This window comes from Mesoplodon bidens, assembly GCF_964165515.1.
Source record: "Mesoplodon bidens genome assembly, chromosome: X".
In the NCBI taxonomy this organism is placed as follows: Eukaryota; Metazoa; Chordata; class Mammalia; order Artiodactyla; family Ziphiidae; genus Mesoplodon; species Mesoplodon bidens.
Window position 1 is genome coordinate 122,011,450 of NC_138163.1, and position 18,767 is coordinate 122,030,216.

Sequence of the window (18,767 nt, forward strand, 5' to 3'; positions counted from 1 at the left end):
CAATCCCTGGTCGGGGAACTAAGATCCTGCAAACTGTGTGGCAGAGCCAAAAAAAAATTTTTTTTAATAATAAATTAGTAAATTAAAATGTTTTAAAAAATCAAAATGAAATTTATTTTGCAAAGCTGTAAACACCTCTATCAGAATACTTTGGTCGTGTCATTTCTTCCTAGCACTGCTTCCTCCAACTTTCCCAATTACCTTTACCTTTTTCCCAGTTTCTTTTACTCTTTCTTCTCTTGGTATCAGGTTGTTTCTCCAGCTCATAAGTGAGATTCTGTCAGAAGTGGATTTGCTATCACGCCCTCAAGCCTGCCTTTACCCAGCTATGCTAGGGTCTAGAAAATGACAACTCAGAACACCAGATTAAATACAATTTCTCTCTCTTCACTCATTTTCCACTATCTGTCTGTCCGGCCCTTGGGTTATTAATGGAACTGACATTCCCATATAACTGACTGAGCAGGCCCAGCAGCCAGATAAGAAGGGAGCCGCTGACAGCAGCAGACACAACCTCAGAGAGAGCAGATAAGCAGACACGTCGTGGCTATTAGTTTCATCTTGGGCCAAAGAGAGGAAGCATCACAAAATATACACAGAGAACTCAAACATTCCTAATGGACTCTTTTCCCATGAAATTAAAAATCAACATATCAAAACTGATTCTTCTTATCAAACCAAACTAAGCATGTATTTGTAAGTGAATTCCTAACATACTCAATTTGGATTTGGACCAAAAAAGAATAAAGACAGGCGTTAAATCTCTCCCCCCAATCCCATGAATAAAAGTAATAAATAGTCTCTATAATGTTTAAAAAGCAGCTCTCTCCCCTGGGCCTCTGGAATTTCACTCTGAGGCTAACATAGCATTTCCCTATTTCTTTCAAAGTCCTACAACCAACAAATCACACAAGCCAAAATAATCCTTAATATGCACTTAAACATTAAACACTTTCACAGTACCACGTTTAAACTATTACTGCTTGTTGATGTTGTTAAATTTTTTGAATATTTACTATTGCAAGTTTCTTCTGTTAACACAGTTCCATTGTTCCACGTTGTTCAAATTAGTTCTACTTCTTGATACTAGCATTAATTTTTTTAATGTATGGCATGGTCATACACTAGTTATATACTTCTTTTATATTCTTGAGAATACAACACTGCAAAAATTTCAAAAAACATAGATTACATGTATGTTCACTGACATGAGCTAGTGCCCCTTACAAATGACAATTCACATAAACCTCTCACTCAAACTTCTGCAAATTTGCTTATTACTAAAACTCTTCATTTCAAGTTGGTAATGAGTCTCTCTCCTCTCCCCCTCCCACAACAACAACAACAACAAAAATCAATATATTGCTCATTGGTAGAAGAACTAATTAAGGCAATGATTTATAAACTTCAAAACAGTCTGTGATTAAATTGAAGTCAAACATTAAAGAGGATATCTTGTTGTGCCAGGGAGCAAAGATGCTGTCAGAAACAACTAGAGTCATGTCAAAATTCCCTAACGCAAGAGCCTCAGGTTGGCCAATATGGGACAATTTGAGCTAAAAAATAATGATGACTGTAATGAATCTAAACAAATCAAATACATAAAATTCCCTGAGTTTATCATGATATTTAAAAACCAAACTGCTTTGGTACCTTTGGAAGCACTAGGACACCAACTCACTGTGAAAATCAATAAATAAAAAGACATTTATGCTGCCTATCAGCAGTTTATATCAGTATAAGCTGTTGTCAGTGTAATCAAGTGGTTTATGAGAGAAGATCCTTTTTTATAGAAATATTTCAGCTGATATACGCAGAAAGAATGATAGAACTAGAAAATCACCCGTTGCAATCCCTAATGAACTCATGTATCTATGCAATATACTATCAATGACTGCTTAAACGATTAAAACAGTAGTTTTCAACCCTGGTTGCATATTTCTATCTCCTGGGGAACTTTGAATACTGATGCCTGGGTCTCACCCCCAGAAAGTCTGATGTCATTGGTCTGGGGTGTGGCCTGAGCATTTGTATGTTTTAAGCTCCCCCGGGGTGATATGAAGGCACAGTCAAGAAAGAGGACCATGGCCTATGGTGAAAGGTTGATGGGTAAGTTCAAAGGGAAGGATCAGTCTGAGAACACCTGAACCCACTAATCAACATTTTCAGTGGAAGTGGGACAACACAGCACCATGTCCCTCTTGGAGGGCTGCACAGGAAGCACACAGCACTGCCCATGACGTCTTTATGCCAAAAGAAAATTGAACCTGAATCTAATCAAACCTCTAGCTGAACTAGCATATACGGAAAATGTGAGAGACAGAAGAACATGTTAAAAGACAACAATAGTGTATCATCAGCCAAATCAGCAGTGCTGAAAACTCTACCAGACAAATGGCACAATTTCTTCAACAAATAAATTTCATGGATAAAAGGGGAGGGGCGCTCTTAAAACTTTTAAAGCCTTAAAAGACAGACCCATTAACTGCAATATGTACACCTTGTTTGGATACCAATTTCAACCAGCTGTTTAAAAAAAATAAACAAACATTTTTGAGATAATTACAGAAAGCAGACAGAATACAGGCACTGCTGTTAATATTGATGGGTATGTTAAGGGTACTGTGGTTAGTTGGGTTTTTTTTTTTTTAATCCTTAACTGTTGAAGATACATAATGAAATGTTTATAGTAAAATGATATCTGACGGGACTTCCCTGGTGGCGCGTGGTTAAGAATCCACCTGTCAATGCAGGGGACACGGGTTCGAGCCCTGGTCTGGGAAGATCCTACATGCCACGGAGCAACGAAGCCCGTGCGCCACAACTACTGAGCCTGCGAGCCACAACTACTGAGCCCGTGTGCCACAACTACTGAAGCCCACGCGCCTAGAGCCTGTGCTCCACAAAAAGAGAAGCCACCGCAAGAAGCCTGCGCACAGCAACGAACAGTAGCCCCCGCTCACTGCAACTAGAGAAAGCCCACGTGCAGCAACAAAGACCCAATGCAGCCAAAAATAAACAAAATAAAATAAATTTATTTAAAAAAAATGATATCTGACATGAGCTTGAGAATTCTCAAGCATAAAAACAGGTGGGGTGGGGAAAAGATGAAATCAAAACAGCAAAGACTGCTCACTGGTGAGGTTGGGTAATAAGAACCTGTGGGTTTGTTATGTACACTTTTGTATACATTTAAAATTTTCCATAACAACATGTTTTAAAATATTGAACAGAATGGCCATCATCAAAAAATCTACAAACAATAAATGCTGGAGAGGGTGTGGAGAAAAGGGAACCCTCTTTCACTGCTGGTGGGAATGTAAATTGATACAGCCACTATGGAGAACAGTATGCAGGTTCCTTAAAAAATGAAAAATAGAACTATCATACGACCCAGCAATCCCACTACTGGGCATATACCCTGAGAAAACCATAATTCAAAAAGAGTCATGTAGGGGCTTCCCTGGTGGAGCAGTGGTTGGGAGTCCGCCTGCCGATGCAGGGGACACGGGTTCGTGCCCCGGTCCGGGAGGATCCCACATGCCGCGGAGCGGCTGGGCCCGTGAGCCATGGCCGCTGAGCCTGCGCGTCCGGAGCCTGTGCTCCGCAACGGGAGAGGCCACAACAGTGAGAGGCCCGCCCGCGTACCGCAAAAAAAAAAAAAAAAAAAAAAAAAAAGAGTCATGTACCACAATGTTCACTGCAGCTCTATTTACAATAGCCAGGACATGGAAGCAACCTAAGTGTCCATCAACAGATGAATGGATAAAGACGATGTGGCACATATATACAATGGAATATTACTCAGCCATAAAAAGAAACAAAATTGAGTTATTTGTAGTGAGGTGGATGGACCTAGAGTCTGTCATACAGAGTGAAGTAAGTCAGAAAGGGAAAGACAAATACCGTGTGCTAACACATATATATGGATTCTAAGAAAAAAAAATGTCATGAAGAACCTAGGGGTAAGACAGGAATAAAGACGCAGACAGAGAGAATGGACCTGAGGATACGGGGAGGGGAAGCGTAAGCTGTGACAAAGTGAGAGAGTGGCATGGACATATATACACTACCAAATGTAAAATAGATAGCTAGTGGGAAGCAGCCGCATAGCACAGGGAGATCAGCTCAGTGCTTTGTGACCACCTAGAGGGGTGGGATAGGGAGGGTGGGGGGGAGGGAGACACAAGAGGGAAGAGATATGGGGACATATGTATATGTATAACTGATTCACTTTGTTATAAAGCAGAAACTAACACACCATTGTAAAGCAATAAAGATGTAAAAAAAGAAATTGAATAGAGTGAACATTAACAGAAGTCCATTTTGTACCTCCACCCCAAAGAAACTAATGTAATTGGCATCAGCTTTTCTCTCCCAATTTTAGGAGACTTTCATGGAGCATTACATCATTTGGTGAGGAGAAATAAGAGGAAACTTGGGGAAAATGAACATGTCATCTTACTAATACTGAGCATTTGCTCTTTGCTAGTCACTGGACATACATTACTTGTTTAAATCCTCCCAAACACTCTGTGAAAACAGTAGTATATTTGTTCTCATTTCATGGGTAAGGAAACTGAGGCCCCCCAGAATGTGCATCTTGCCTATGTGCTTGGTGGAGCCGTGATTCTTACTAAGCTCTGCCCAGTGGCCAAAGAAGGGAAGACATGTTGGATTCTGAGCACACAAGAGTGAACCAGCGACCACAGTTCTTCCCTTACAGGGGTCAGTTCAATGCAGTAATCTGTATTTTGGGGGTACAGTGTTTTAGTTATAAATAAACACTATGATGCTATTTCAAAAGTTCAGAGAAGACAGGAAAGACCTCACTATCAGTTCTAAAATGGTTTGTTTTTCTCTTTCCAAGACTATAAGTGGGGAAATGGACTAAAAAGGATGAGAGGATGTATGTTACAACATGGATGAATCTAGAAGACATCATGCCAAGTGAAAGAAGCCAGACACAAAAGGTCACACAGTCTATGATTGCATTTATATGAAATAGCCAGAATGGGTGAATTCTCGGACAGAAGGCAGACTGGTGGTTGCCTGAAGCTGGGGGAAGGCAAATGAGGAGTGCCTGCTTACTGGGTATGAAGTTTCCTTGTAGGATGATGACAATGCTCTGGAACTAGACAAAGGTGGTGGCTGCACAACACTGTAAAAGTAGTCAGTGCCACTGAATTGTACATTTTAAAATGCTTCATTTTATGTTATGTGAATTTTACCTCAATAAAAAAAGGAAAAAAGGAGGAGAAGCTAGGGGGGGAAAGAACTATGAAACAGAACTGGTAAAGATTTGAAAGCTTTTTGGAAGAAAGACTCAACAGGATTCGAGTGCTTTCCAGTTGGCTGGGAAGTAAAATTGAGATTTCTGCTTTGGGAGTCTGAATAGCTGGCTATAACCCATGGAATAATGTAATCTCCACTGAGGATAACACTGGACCTTAGAAAGAATGGGAACCCAATGAATGTTCAATTCCCTCAAGTTCCCACTTTTTAAATAGAACAATAAATTAGAAAATCAAGGAATACCCTAAATATAGTGTAACTGGATCATATCAAGGCACTGCTAAATGGCTCATGATCTCCTTGCAGGCAAAATGGATAAATCAGATGACAGTTCCATGAAGTTGTTCAAAGTAGGATAACTGGACTAAAAATCCACTGGTTAGTGAATTGCTAGGCATCTAACAAAAGACTTGTCACAGGGCAGGTTCTCCATGAATCTGCTCAATAGATAAATCTGGAAGGAATCTCCAAAGGACGAGCCAATAGGGAGATTCCAGTTCTACTGTGTGAGCATGCTCATTAATAACCCAGAAAAATAATCAAACCAAAACGTGGATTTATCTGGGACTTCCCTGGAAGTCCAGTGGTTAGGACTTGGTGCTTTCACTGCCATGGCCCCAGGTTCAATCCCTTGTTAGGGAACTAAGATCCTGCAAGCTGTGCAGCATGGACAAAAAAAAAAAAAAAAAAAAGTGGACTTATCAAATTATGAATGATATAAAGGTGGAGACACTGAATGACAGACTTGAGGTTTTTAAAGGTCTTTTGAGATGCCATTCTGTGGAATTCATCCTAAATTTGGGGGGAAAGCAGTATGCACAAGATGTTTATCATAGTAATATCAATAGTAGCACAACCTAAATACCCAACTATGGAGAAATGATTAAGTAATCTCCTGTATAACCACTGGAAGACTATGCAATAACAGTGAAAATTCTTTTATAAAGCCTATGTAGTAGGGACTTCCCTGGTGGCGCAGTGGTTAAGAATCCGCCTGCCAATGCAGGCGACACGGGTTCCAGCCCTGGTCCGGGAAGATCCCAAATGCTGTGGTGCAACTAAGCTCGTGCGCCGCAACTACTGAGCCTGCGCTCTAGAGCCCGCAAGCCACAACTACTGAGCCTGAGTGCCACAATTACTGAGCCCGCATGCCTAGAGCTGGTGCTTCACAACAAGAGAAGCCACCACAATGAGAAGCCTGCGCACCGCAACGAAGAGTAGCCCCCGCTCGCCACAACTAGAGAAAGCCCGCACACAGCAACGAAGACCTAACGCAGCCAAAGGTAAATAAATAAATAAATTTATTAAAAAAAAAAAAAAAGATTATGTAGTAAGAGGAGAAATGTTTAAAATATAAAAGAGAAAAAAGGAATCAAATTTATATATACAGGATTATTCAAGCCTACGTATAGGGAAAAAAACAAAGTAATACATCAAAATGTTAGCAGTGGTTATGTTTGGGTGATGGGACTAGTAATGATTTTTTTTCTCTCTACTTTTATACTCTACCTTGGAGATTTTCTTTAATGAGCATAGATTTTTGTAGCAAAACTAATAAACACACAGGAGATCCAGAAACATATACTTTTTAAAAATCAGAGCCATGACCAAAGCTAAATGGATTTTTAATAAGAATTAATGTGAAGTTCTGGGATGAGGGTTTAAAGGAAATGCCACGTTTACGACTGGAGCAACAGGGCTTACTGATGGTTCCTGTGGGATTAAAAAAAAGACCTAGAAATTAACTGACTGTAAATTCGCTATGAGCCAACAGTGACATGGCTGAGGAGAAAAGATAGCCATAATATAAACTTCGGATTTCTAAAATAATTTGTATGCAAAACAAAAGCAGTAATAATATTCCCATTGTGCTGTGTGAGTTGGACTGTATGTAGAATACTGTGTTCAGCTTTGAACTTGAGCTTTAAAAAAAGATGTTGAAAACCTGGAGAGCAGCCAGCAGGATGAGGCATCAGAACCACAGCAGGAAAGCAGTGATTCCCACACTTTGGCGGCATCAGAATCACTCGGAGGGCTTATTAAAATGCAGATTCTTGGGTCTCCTCCCAGAGTTTCTAATTCTATACATCTGGGATGGGGCCAAGAAGCTGCACTTTTAGCTAGTTCCTAGGTGATGCCGATGCTGCTGGTCTGAGGACCACACTTAGAGACCCACTGGCACTGTGGATAAAAGCACAGACTCGGAAACCAGACTGCCAGGGATTAAGTCCCAGCTCTTCCACCTACTGACTGTGTGACCTTGAGCAAGCCTGCTTGCCCTCTCTGTGCTACAGTTTTCTCATCTGTAAAATGAAACGATTTGACCAACCTCATACAGATATCATGGCATTGATGTAGTTAATATTTGTAAAGCATTTAGAACATCTAGCCTGGCATATAATGCTTGTTAATTTAATGAGGAACATTAGAGACGTTTTGTCTGAAAGAGAAAAACATTTAAACACCTTCAAATACTGGAAGGACTTTTATGTGGAAGATATATTCTGCATAGTTCCTGGGGACAGACATGGAGTCAAGGGGTGGAAGTGACCAAGAAGGAGCCTTTGGATCTGTAACAAGAAGGGCTTTTTAGCAGCTGGAGCAACACTGGTGGGTGGCCTGGTTGGATTCTGAGTGTCCCAGTACTCACTCAGGGCACTCCCCAGTGAGAGATGGTGAACAGGGATTCCTGTAAGGAATTCCTGTAAGGGGTAAGGGAAGTAGCCACTTAATAAACATCAGCTAGTTCAAGCAATACAACCTTGGTGTAAGGGAGCTTTCACCTCTAATAACCCGGAGCTCTCAAAGTGTTGGCCTCAGACCAAGAGCATCGCCAAGAACTTGTCAGATATGTAAATTCCCAGGCCCCACCTCAGAGCTACTGACTCAGAAACTCTGGGGGGTGAGGCCTGGCAATCTATGTTTTAACAAGCCCCGCAGATGGTGCCAATGCACCTCGAGTATGAGAACCAATGACCTACAACACTGCCCAAAACAACATTTCCTTGAGGCTCTATCTAGAACACGGAAACTTGATTAAAGTAACCTCACTGCAACAAGGTATCAGGTATAATATGCCTCTGATAAACTACATGCAGCAAACTGCTACTTACACCAAATATTTGCTTTGGTATTTAAAAGGTATATCACAGAGATAACACTGAATTTGTTTAAAACAAGAAAATCCAAACTCCACAGAGAAAAGCAAGGTACCCCGCCTCCCATCACCCTCTCAGGAGGGGCTGCCCTGCAGGGGTGGGGCGGGGGTGATATATAAGGAGGACCGCGTTCTGACAAAAAGCATCAAAGCACCTAAAGGCTAAGAGGGACCTCAGAGCCTGTGGTCTTATGTCATCTACCTTCCTAGCCCAGAGGAAAATACAATGACCCAGACACACAGAACTTCACTGAGCATCCCTCACCAGTCAGTGCAGACAAAGTCTCCCCTCCTGCACAGGACAACAGTTTGGAAGAAACAGCTGAACACACTTGGAGAGTCTTTCTCACGTTCCAGGCACTCTTCTAAATACTTGAAGTATATAACTTCTCATAACAAATCTCTGAGGTAGGTACTAATCTCACCATTTTACAGATGTGAAAACTGAGGGTCAGAAAGGTTCAGTAATTTCCAAAGGGTCATACAGCTAATAAGTGGTAGACATTGACTCTGAGCCTAGGCAGTCTTTCTCCAGAGTCTGTAAGCTTCTGTAACTGTACTTCCTGTTGGGGTCAGCAAGGGAGAGGAGATACAAGTGTGAAGGCCACTACCTTGGCCTGTCTGTGCATGTGAGAGAGACGGAGAGACACAGAGCCAGAGAGTGCCAGCAAGCTCAAGACGGCGGCAAGTGTGAGCCAGAGATGCAGAGGGAGTGGGGGGGAGCCTGAAAGATGGTTCACATGCTATTTTGTCAGTCCCTGTGTGTTCCTAGGTGAGCGCTGGAGTGGACGCAGGAACTGGGGTGACTGCATTCTTAAGCACCTACACAAACAGGCTTGAACCTGTCACAGGCAAGGGCAGGACACAGTTTGACACACGCTCTTCCCTTTGTTTTCTTCTATAAAGCAACTTAAAAGGAATATGTGAGATGAAGCAGAACTGAAGGTACCAAGGCAAAGTGACAGCTGGATGCAAAGTTGTTGGGATTAATAAGTAAAGAAGAGCCAGAAGAAGCCATGCTCACAGGCTGCAGGGACAAGGGCCGTGACAAGGAAGAGCGAGGTGGCAGAGTGGGAAGTGCCAGTCAGCTGCCCTCACACAGGGTGCTTGGGCTCCTTAGAGGCTTCCTCCTCTAGTACCCCAGGACCAGTCTGCGTCTCCATCACATTAAGACTTCTCCTCATCTTCTCAGAATCCGTATCACTGCTGTGCTCTCCTAGCAGTGTGGAAACCCCTGCAGAAACGGGACTGCAACTGATCATCTGTGAACATGCAGCTCCTAGTCCAGTACCTGGCACGCTGTTGCTTCTGGAAAAGTCTGTGGAATTGAATTTGCTGAAGCGGTGCTCGCATCCAGATGCAGTGAAATGCGTTGTCACCTTAAGGAGAGGAAGGACGGGAAGAGTCACACCCCAGAGGCTGTGTCCTAGCTGGGGAGCCCCCGGGTACAGATGCGAGACAAGGACTGGAGTGCCAGCACTTCATCTGGGACGTGAAAGACACACCAAACACTGGGAGGGGACTGGGGAGGTGAGCAGAGAGACGCAGTCAACAGGGCGATCTTCTGGAGCCAGCTGTCAGTGTGAGCGACTGGAGCTTGCCCCACTGTGGAAACTCCGGGAGCCTGGGCAGAGCGCGCTCGAGGGAGGCGGCGGCTAGGGCGACTTCCATCAATCATTGGGTTGTGCTCACTTCCCGGACCTTTGGGCCCTCTGGGTGAGTGGCCTAGCACACGCCAGTGGGAAGAGAAAGCTGTTGGGGAAAATGTGGGTGCTGGCGGCTGAAGTCAGACAGGTGTGCAGTGAAATGGTGATGGCAAGGGCAGTTAGTGCCCGCCCCCAGCTCACCGGGTCGGGGTGGTCCTGAAAATCTGCATCTCTATGAGTCCCCAGGGAGGCTGCTGCTGCTGCTGCTGCTAGTCTAGAAGCACACCCCGAGAACCACTGGGCTCAGATGCGGGCAGGACACCAACATGGTTGGTCCATGCTGGATACCTGGGGCAAATCCAACACCTAGGGCTGGGAAGAGCTTAAAGATAGAGGAAACCAGAATTACACCCCAAAATATGCCTCTTCGACATAAAAATTATTTTGAGCTGAAGGCAATTGAGAAGCAGTGGATACAAGAAAAGCCCCTGCTCTCCCCCAATTTGCCTAAAAGGACATAAATTTTCAAAGTTGTCCCTCCTCCCCTCTCTGTGAATCACTAAGACAACTTTAGACCTTATAGGCCTGGACACAGCAGCAGAGGAATCTACATGACAACTAACTAGCCTGTATCTACCACTAGTTTCCCATATATTTACATTCCCACCATCTGCCACTTTTGGAAGTCTAAAACTACTTTCCCTTTTTCTTCTTCTTTCTCTACAAATTTATTGTCATTTGGTTTAGATGACATATAAGCCGGAGTTCTAAGCCACTTCTCTGAGTTACTCATTTCTCTGAGTTTCTCTCACATGTGTATGAGATATACATGTTAATGAACTTGTTTGCTTTTCTCCTGTTAATCTATCTTTTGTTATATAGACCCAAGTTTTAAGAACTTAGAAGGTTGGAAGGAAAGGTTATTTTCCCTGCCCAACAGAGACAAAGCCAAAGAGGTGAGCTAAATTTCTGTTTGGAACCTCTGTAGGAAAACTCTTCCCACCTCACCCAAAGCACGTGCCTGGGAGTCACATGCTCATGTTGATGGGACCATGAGACAAACTTCTTGGGAACCCTCTGTACCTGCTATGGCTAAGGTTAAGGCCACTCACAGCATCCTGAGGATGCTGCCTTCCTAGGAGTTCCATCACGGTCTTTTTCTCTAGGGGTGGCCTGGCGAACAAAGGTCACAGGGGCAAAGAGCACAAACAAATATTTTAGAAAGAATCCAGCTTTTGGCTACAGAATCGAATCTAGCTGGGCACCAGCCGAGTTCCTCCCGATCTGACACAGAGCTCACCAGCACAAGCCTGGTTCCCACCACCAGGGCAGCCAAAGGCACTGCTGCATCCCTTCCTGCCAGGCCTCACAATCATTACGTAGTGTAGTGACCTTGAGACCCTCCTACTCTGTTCTGGAAAAGGCAAATCTTCTAGAAGATACCCCCCAAAAGAGTTTGTATCACCTTACACTCATTCAACAGCTACAATAGCCAGAAAAAATTAACAGGCCTCCTGTCCTTTGCTGCTTGTTTATAGTAAGAGCATATGCTCGCAGGGAACATAGAATCCTAAACAAAAATTGGTGCTTATTTGACCAGACTAAATTTCTAGTTCGAAACCTACACTGTTGGTTTCACAACACAAAACTACTCATGACCTCCTGAGAAATGAGAGGGGAAAGGCAGGGAGACAGAGATAACAAATCTATCCTTCATTCACGGAAGCACAGGTATCCTTGTTTATCTTTTACAGTAATCACCCTTAGCAAAGAGAACAACAAGGCCACATCCCCACGCTTCCATTCTGAGACTGGAGTAACCACCACAAAAGCCAGGGTGTTAGGCCTCAGCCCCCTGCAGGCATCTGGACCCTCCCTGTTCAGGAGGCAGGTCACTAGGGATTGATGAGGTCAATACCCCCCAGGAGGCACTGTAATTAGCTGCAGACCAGAGCCTGACTGTGAGAGAAAGGAACGCTTCTCCCCCTCACAAATTGCAACATTTTTCCAGCTTTCCCAATGGGTTGCCAAGTGACTCAGCGCTGGCCCAGTGTGGGCACTATTACTGATGAGAAATCTTCCGCCTGGGTGATATACTGGATACAACACATGCCCTAAGAACAGTGCCAAGTCATACCAGAAGAGCAGGCGAATTATTCACCTCCACTTCAAATGCAGGCAAATCCTGTCTTAATGCAGGGGCCACTCAGTATCAGAAACACAAAGCCCTAAGATAGTCAGAGATTTCCATCTAAGATTCAAGAAATTATTAGGCAGAGCCTCTCCTTTCTTGTTGACTATTAAAAGGCAATCAAATCAAGGACAGCCTAGAAAAAGGGCAAGAAAAAATAATAATTTTTCAAAAACAACCCCATGGCAGAAAGCTGCATAAGAGCCTTCAGCTCTCTAAACGTCTTTGTGAATGCTATGAGCTCCACCCAGAGGTCACTTCCAGATCTCCATGTTCATTTAATTTGGAAAAAGAAAACCCACATCTTCTGGGGTCCAGAGCCCGACTTGCTTTGGAGAACTGCCGGAAATTCTCAGACAACATTCCCTCTTTCTCACCTTTCATTAAAGGAACTGCTCTAAACGAAGCCACTGACAAAGGATTAATCTCCAAAATATGGAAGTTTCTCATGCAGCTCAATATCAAAAAAAACAAATAACCCAATCCAAAACTGGGCAGAAGACCTAGACAGACATTTCTCCAAAGAAGACATACAGATGGCCAACAAACACGTAAAAGGATGCTCAACATCACTAATCATTAGAGAAATGCAAATCAAACCTACAATGGGGGACTTCCCTGGTGGCGCAGTGGTTAAGAATCCGCCTCCCAATGCAGGGAACATGGATGGGTTCGAGCCCTGGTCCAGGAAGATCCCACATGCCGCGGAACAATTACGCCCGTGCGACACAACTACTGAGCCTGAGCCCTAGAGCCTGCGTGCCACAACTACTGAAGCCCGCGTGCCTAGAGGCCATGCTCTGGAACAAGAGAAGCCACCGCAATGAGAGGCCCGCGCACTGCAACGAAGAGTAGCCCCCGCTCGTCGCAACCAGAGAAAGCCCACGCACAGCAACAAAGACCCAACACAGCCAAAAATAAATTAATTAATTTTAAAAAAGAAAAAAAAAGCTACAATGAAGTATCACCTCACACGAGTCAGAATGGCCATCACCAAAAAATCTACAAAAAACAAATGCTGGAGAGGGTGTGGAGTGGAGAAAAGGGAACCCTCCTACACTGTTGGTGGGAATGTAAATTGATACAGCCACTATGGAGAACAGTATGGAGGTTCCTTAGAGAACTAAAAATAGAACTACCATTTTTTGCCCAGTAGTGGGATTTCTAAAGAGGTTCCTTCGAAAAGTAAAAATAGAACTACCAAATTGTGCAAGGCACAAATAAATACTTTTCCCTTATTAAGTTCCATGCTGATAAGACCTCTTTCTTTCGGTGAATAGCACTTTTTGTTTGGGGATGTCTACTTTTCCATAAAATTAAATAGTAGTTAAAGCTCTGAAAGAGGCAAGATGACAGTGGGCTGAGGTTGTTGGTGTATCAACCCCAAGGGAGTGATACGTTTCCTTTTTACAGCAGAATCCAGCCCATGTCTTTTGTGGTTTCCTTCACATCTTTGGGGTAGTTATGACTTCTCAGTTTTCCACACTTAAACTGGAGTCCCTGTTCTCTTTTCCCGACCTGCTATCAGGTATGAGTGTTCTGAATGCACACTGCTCACGTATCAGACTTACATTACTGTCATTAACATGAAAAGAATTACAGCCTTGTGTAATCCCACTACTGGGCACATAGCCTGAGAAAACCATAATTCAACAAGAGTCATGTACCACAATGTTCACTGCAGCTCTATTTACAATAGCCAGGACATGGAAACAACCTAAGTGACCATCAACAGATGAACGGATAAAGAAGATGTGGCACATATATACAATGGAACATTACTCAGCCATAAAAGGAAACGAAATTGAGTTATCTGTAGTGAGATGGATGGACCTAGAGCCTGTCATACAGAGTGAAGGAAGTCAGAAAGAGAAAAACAAATACCGTATGCTGACACATATATATGGAATCTAAGAAAGAAAATGGTTCTGAAGAACCTAGGGGCAGGACAGGAATAAAGATGCAGACACAGAGAATGGACTTGAGGACATGGGGAGGGGGAAGGGTAAGCTGGGACGAAGTGAGAGAGAGGCATGGACATATATACACTACCAAACATAAAACAGATAGCTAGTGGGAAGCAGCCGCATAGCACAGGGGGATCAGCTCGGTGCTTTGTGACCACCTAGAGGGGTGGGATAGGGAGGGTGGGAGGGAGGGAGATGCAAGAGGGAGGGGATATGGGGATATCTGTATACGTATAGCTGATTCACTTTGTTATACAGCAGAAACTAACACAACAATGTAAAGCGATTATACTTCAATAAAGATGTTAAAAAACTAAATTTAAAAAAAAAAGGAACTGCTCTGAAGTCTGAAATTCAAGATATACTCAGAGAACCCGGTGACATCCAGCAGGACAACTACCTTTGATATCTGCACCTGTCGAGGAACTAGTTTGAGTTCCTGGCAGGTTGAACTCAGCTCAAAGACACTGGAGCGTTCAAAGAGTACTTTTAGAAGAAAAAGTGAGGGTTCTCCTTGAAAAAAAATATAAGACTCGAGAGCAACTCAGGGGGCAAAGAAGAATGTGTCTAATATTAGAAGGACTGGGAATAATCCTCCTTCAGGAAGGACCCATGGCTATTTGCCTAGAAGGCCCAACTGAAAAGTACCCACTCCCTTATGCAACCCAGAAGATCCCCCTAAGGCAATCACCAGCCATACTTTTCAAAAGACTAGGGTCCCCAGAGCATTCCCCTGGTATCCATCCATTCATAACATGCACACACTACTCACCAATCCACCCCACCCTCCACACCAGTGGCCCTCAGTCCACAAGGGGTCAGGCTAGGGTCAAGAGCCCTCAGTGTGCTGGGCTCTCAACTGCCCAGTGCAAGACTTGCTCTGTTCCAGATATCATAAGCTAGCCCAGCAAATAAATGAAGCGTTCAAACAACAACAGTACGCTGGTGCACAAAGTTTCATCTACCATCTGGAGAGCTTCTCATCACAGACCGCATGCTCCTGCCTTCAACAGCTTGTGCCTTACATGACTTAAGACAGCTCTGACAGGTTCTCAAAGGGGAAAAAAATCAAACTTACCCTCTGTCTTCCTCCAACACCCCCCACCCTTGCACTGCCACCCAAGTTCTTTCCTCACTATGAAACACTGAACAGTCTTTTCGTGTCTATTGACAAAAATATCTATGGCAATGTTTATCCACCTCGGGAGTATTCAAGCTCTACAAAATATCTGTGTTAAACCTCTGCACATTCTCCATTAAACAAGGCTAAGCATTCCCAGAATGTTGACCTCTTTTCTTCTTTAATAGACTTTTTTAGAGCAGTTTTAGGGTCACAGCAAAATTGAGCAGAAAGTACAGAGTTCCTATATAATCCCGGCCCCCACGCATGCACAACCTCCCCAATTATCAACATCCCCCACCAGAGTGGGACATTTGTTACAATCAATGAACCTGCATTGACACATCATTATCACCCAGAGTCCATAGTTTACATTATGGTTCACTCTCAGTGCTGCACATTCTATAGGTTTGGACAAATGTATAATGATATGTATCCACCATTATGGTATCATACAGAGTAGTTTCCCTGCTCTGAAAACCCTCTCCCTCTTTGTTCCTTGACCATAATGCAAAAACTTTTGTGCTCAGCATGACTCAGTATGACTCTAAGCAGAGGTCCCGAAGCCTGCCTAAGGATAAGAATCACCAAGGAGACTGGTTAAAATCATAGATGTTCAGACTGCACCCTCAATCCACTAAATCAGACCCTGCTAGGGAGGAGCCCAGAAAGCTAGACACAGTCCAGGCACCCCAGGTGACTGCTATCATCAGTAAGTTTCAAAAATGCCTCTCTAAAGAAGAAATGCTCCTAAGTTCAGTCCCCCAGCTGAACAGCAGCATCCATTAAGAATGTAGCAGGCCACAGCAATCAGAGAAGGAAAAGAAATAAAAGGAATCCAAATTGGAAAAGAAGAAGTAAAACTGTCACCGTTTGCAGATGACATGATACTATACATAGAGAATCCCAAAGATGCTACCAGAAAACTACTAGAGCTAATCAAGGAATTTGGTAAAGTAGCAGGATATAAAATTAATGCACATGGGCCTCCCTGGCGGCGCAGTGGTTGGGAGTCCGCCTGCCGATGCAGGGGATGCGGGTTCGTGCCCCGGTCTGGGAGGATCCCATATGCCGCGGAGCGGCTGGGCCCGTGAGCCATGGCCGCTGGGCCTGCGCATCCGGAGCCTGTGCTCCGCAACGGGAGAGGCCACAACAGTGAGAGGCCCGCATACCGCAAAAAGAAAAAAAAAAAAAAAAAAAATTAATGCACAGAAATCTCCTGCATTCCTATACACTAATGATGAAAAATCTGAAAGAAAAATTAAGGAAACACTCCCATTTACCATTGCAACAAAAAGAATAAAATACCTAGGAATAAACCTTCCTAGGGAGACAAAAGACCTGTAAGCAGAAAACTATAAGACACTGATGAAAGAAATTAAAGATGATACAAACAGATGGAGAGATATACCATGTTCTTGGATTGGAAGAATCAACATTGTGAAAATGACTCTACTACCCAAAGCAATCTACAGATTCAATGCAATCTCTATCAAACTACCACTGGCATTTTTCACAGAACTAGAACAAAAAATTTCATAATTTGTATTGAAACACAAAAGACCCCGAATAGCCAAAGCAGTCTAGAGAAAGAAAAAGGGAGCTGGAGGAATCAGGCTCCGTGACTTCAGACTATACTACAAAGCTACAGTAATCTAGACAGCATGGTACTGACACAATAACAGAAATATAGATCAATGGAACAGGATAGAAAGCCCCGAAATAAAGCCTCACACATATGGTCACCTTTATCTTTGATAAAGGAGGCAAGAATATACAATGGAGAAAAGACAGTCTCTTCAATAAGTGGTGCTGGGAAAACTGGACAGCTACATGTAAAAGAATGAAATTAGAACACTCCCTAACGCCATACACAAAAATAAACTCAAAAGGGTTAAAGACCTAAATGTAAGGCCAGACACTATCAAACTCTTAGAGGAAAACATAGGCAGAACACTCTATGACATTCATCACAGGTAGATACTTTTTGACCCACCACCTACAGAAATGGAAATAAAAACAAAAATAAACTAATGGGACCGAATGAAACTTAAAAGCTTTTGCACAGCAAAGGAAAACATAAAAAGACGAAAAGACAACCCTCAGAATGGGAGAAAATATTTGCAAACAAAGCAACTGACAAAGGATTAATCTCCAAAATATACAGGCAGCTCATGCAGCTCAATATCAAAAAAACAAACAACCCAGTCCAAAAATGGGCAGAAGATCTAAACAGACATTTCTCCAAAGAAGATATACAGATTGCCAACAAACACATGAAAGAATGTCAACATCTCTAATCTTTAGAGAAATGCAAATCAAAACTACAATGAGGTATTACCTCACACCAGTCAGGACGGCCATCATCAAAAAACCTACAAACAATAAATGCTGGAGAGGGTGTGGAGAAAAGGGAACCCTCTCTTGCAACGTTGGTGGGAATATAAATTGATACAGCCGCTAAGGAGACCAGTATGGAGGTTCCTTAAAAAAACTAAAAATAGAACTACCATACCATACGACCCAGCAATCCCACTTCTGGGCATATACCCTGAGAAAACCATAATTCAAAAAGAGTCATTTTCCAAAATGTTCATTGCAGCTCTATTTACAATAGCCAGGACATGGAAGCAACCTAAGTGTCCATCGACAGATGAATGGATAAAGAAGATGTGGCACATATATACAATGGAATATCACTCAGCCATAAAAAGAAACAAAATTGAGTTATTTGTAGTCAGGTGGATGGACCTAGAGTCTGTCATACAGAGTGAAGTAAGTCAGAAAGAGAAAAACAAATACCGTATACTAACACATATATATGGAATCTAAAAAAAAAAAAAAAAAAAAGGTTCTGAAGAACCTAGGGGCAGGACAGGAATAAAGACACAGAAGTAGAGAATGTACTTGAGGACACGGGGAGGGGGAAGGGTAAGCTGGGAGTAAGTGAGAGAGTGGCATGGACATATATACACTACCAAATGTAAAACAGATAGCTAGTGGGAAGCAGCCGCATAGCACAGGGAGATCAGTTCAGTGCTTTGTGACCACCTAGAGGGGTGGGATAGGAAGGGTGGGAGGGAGACGCAAGAGGGAGGAGATATGGGGATATATGTTTATGTATAGCTGATTTACTTTGTTATACAGCTGAAACTAACACACCACTGTAAAGCAATTATACTCCAATAAAGATGTTAAAAAAAAAAAAAAGAATGTAGCAGGCATTTCCCACCCATGCAAGCTCCAGCTCCATCAGAATACCTAGAATTCAAGATGGGTCCCATTCTTTACTTCTAAACAGCAAGGCTGCTAATACTTTTCTCAGTTATCCCCTTATATTGTTGCCAGAAAGTTTTACAAGGTCTAGCAAGGGTCCGCTTCTATTAGGAAA

At 43.0% G+C, this 18,767-nt stretch overlaps 1 protein-coding gene across 1 annotated transcript in view; it reads right to left on the reverse strand.

Annotated features, from left to right (window-relative positions):
• The window catches only part of PHEX (phosphate regulating endopeptidase X-linked), a 197,016-nt gene that overhangs the window by 88,336 nt on the left and 89,913 nt on the right, over positions 1-18,767 (reverse strand). The gene's annotated exons all lie outside the window — the stretch shown is intronic.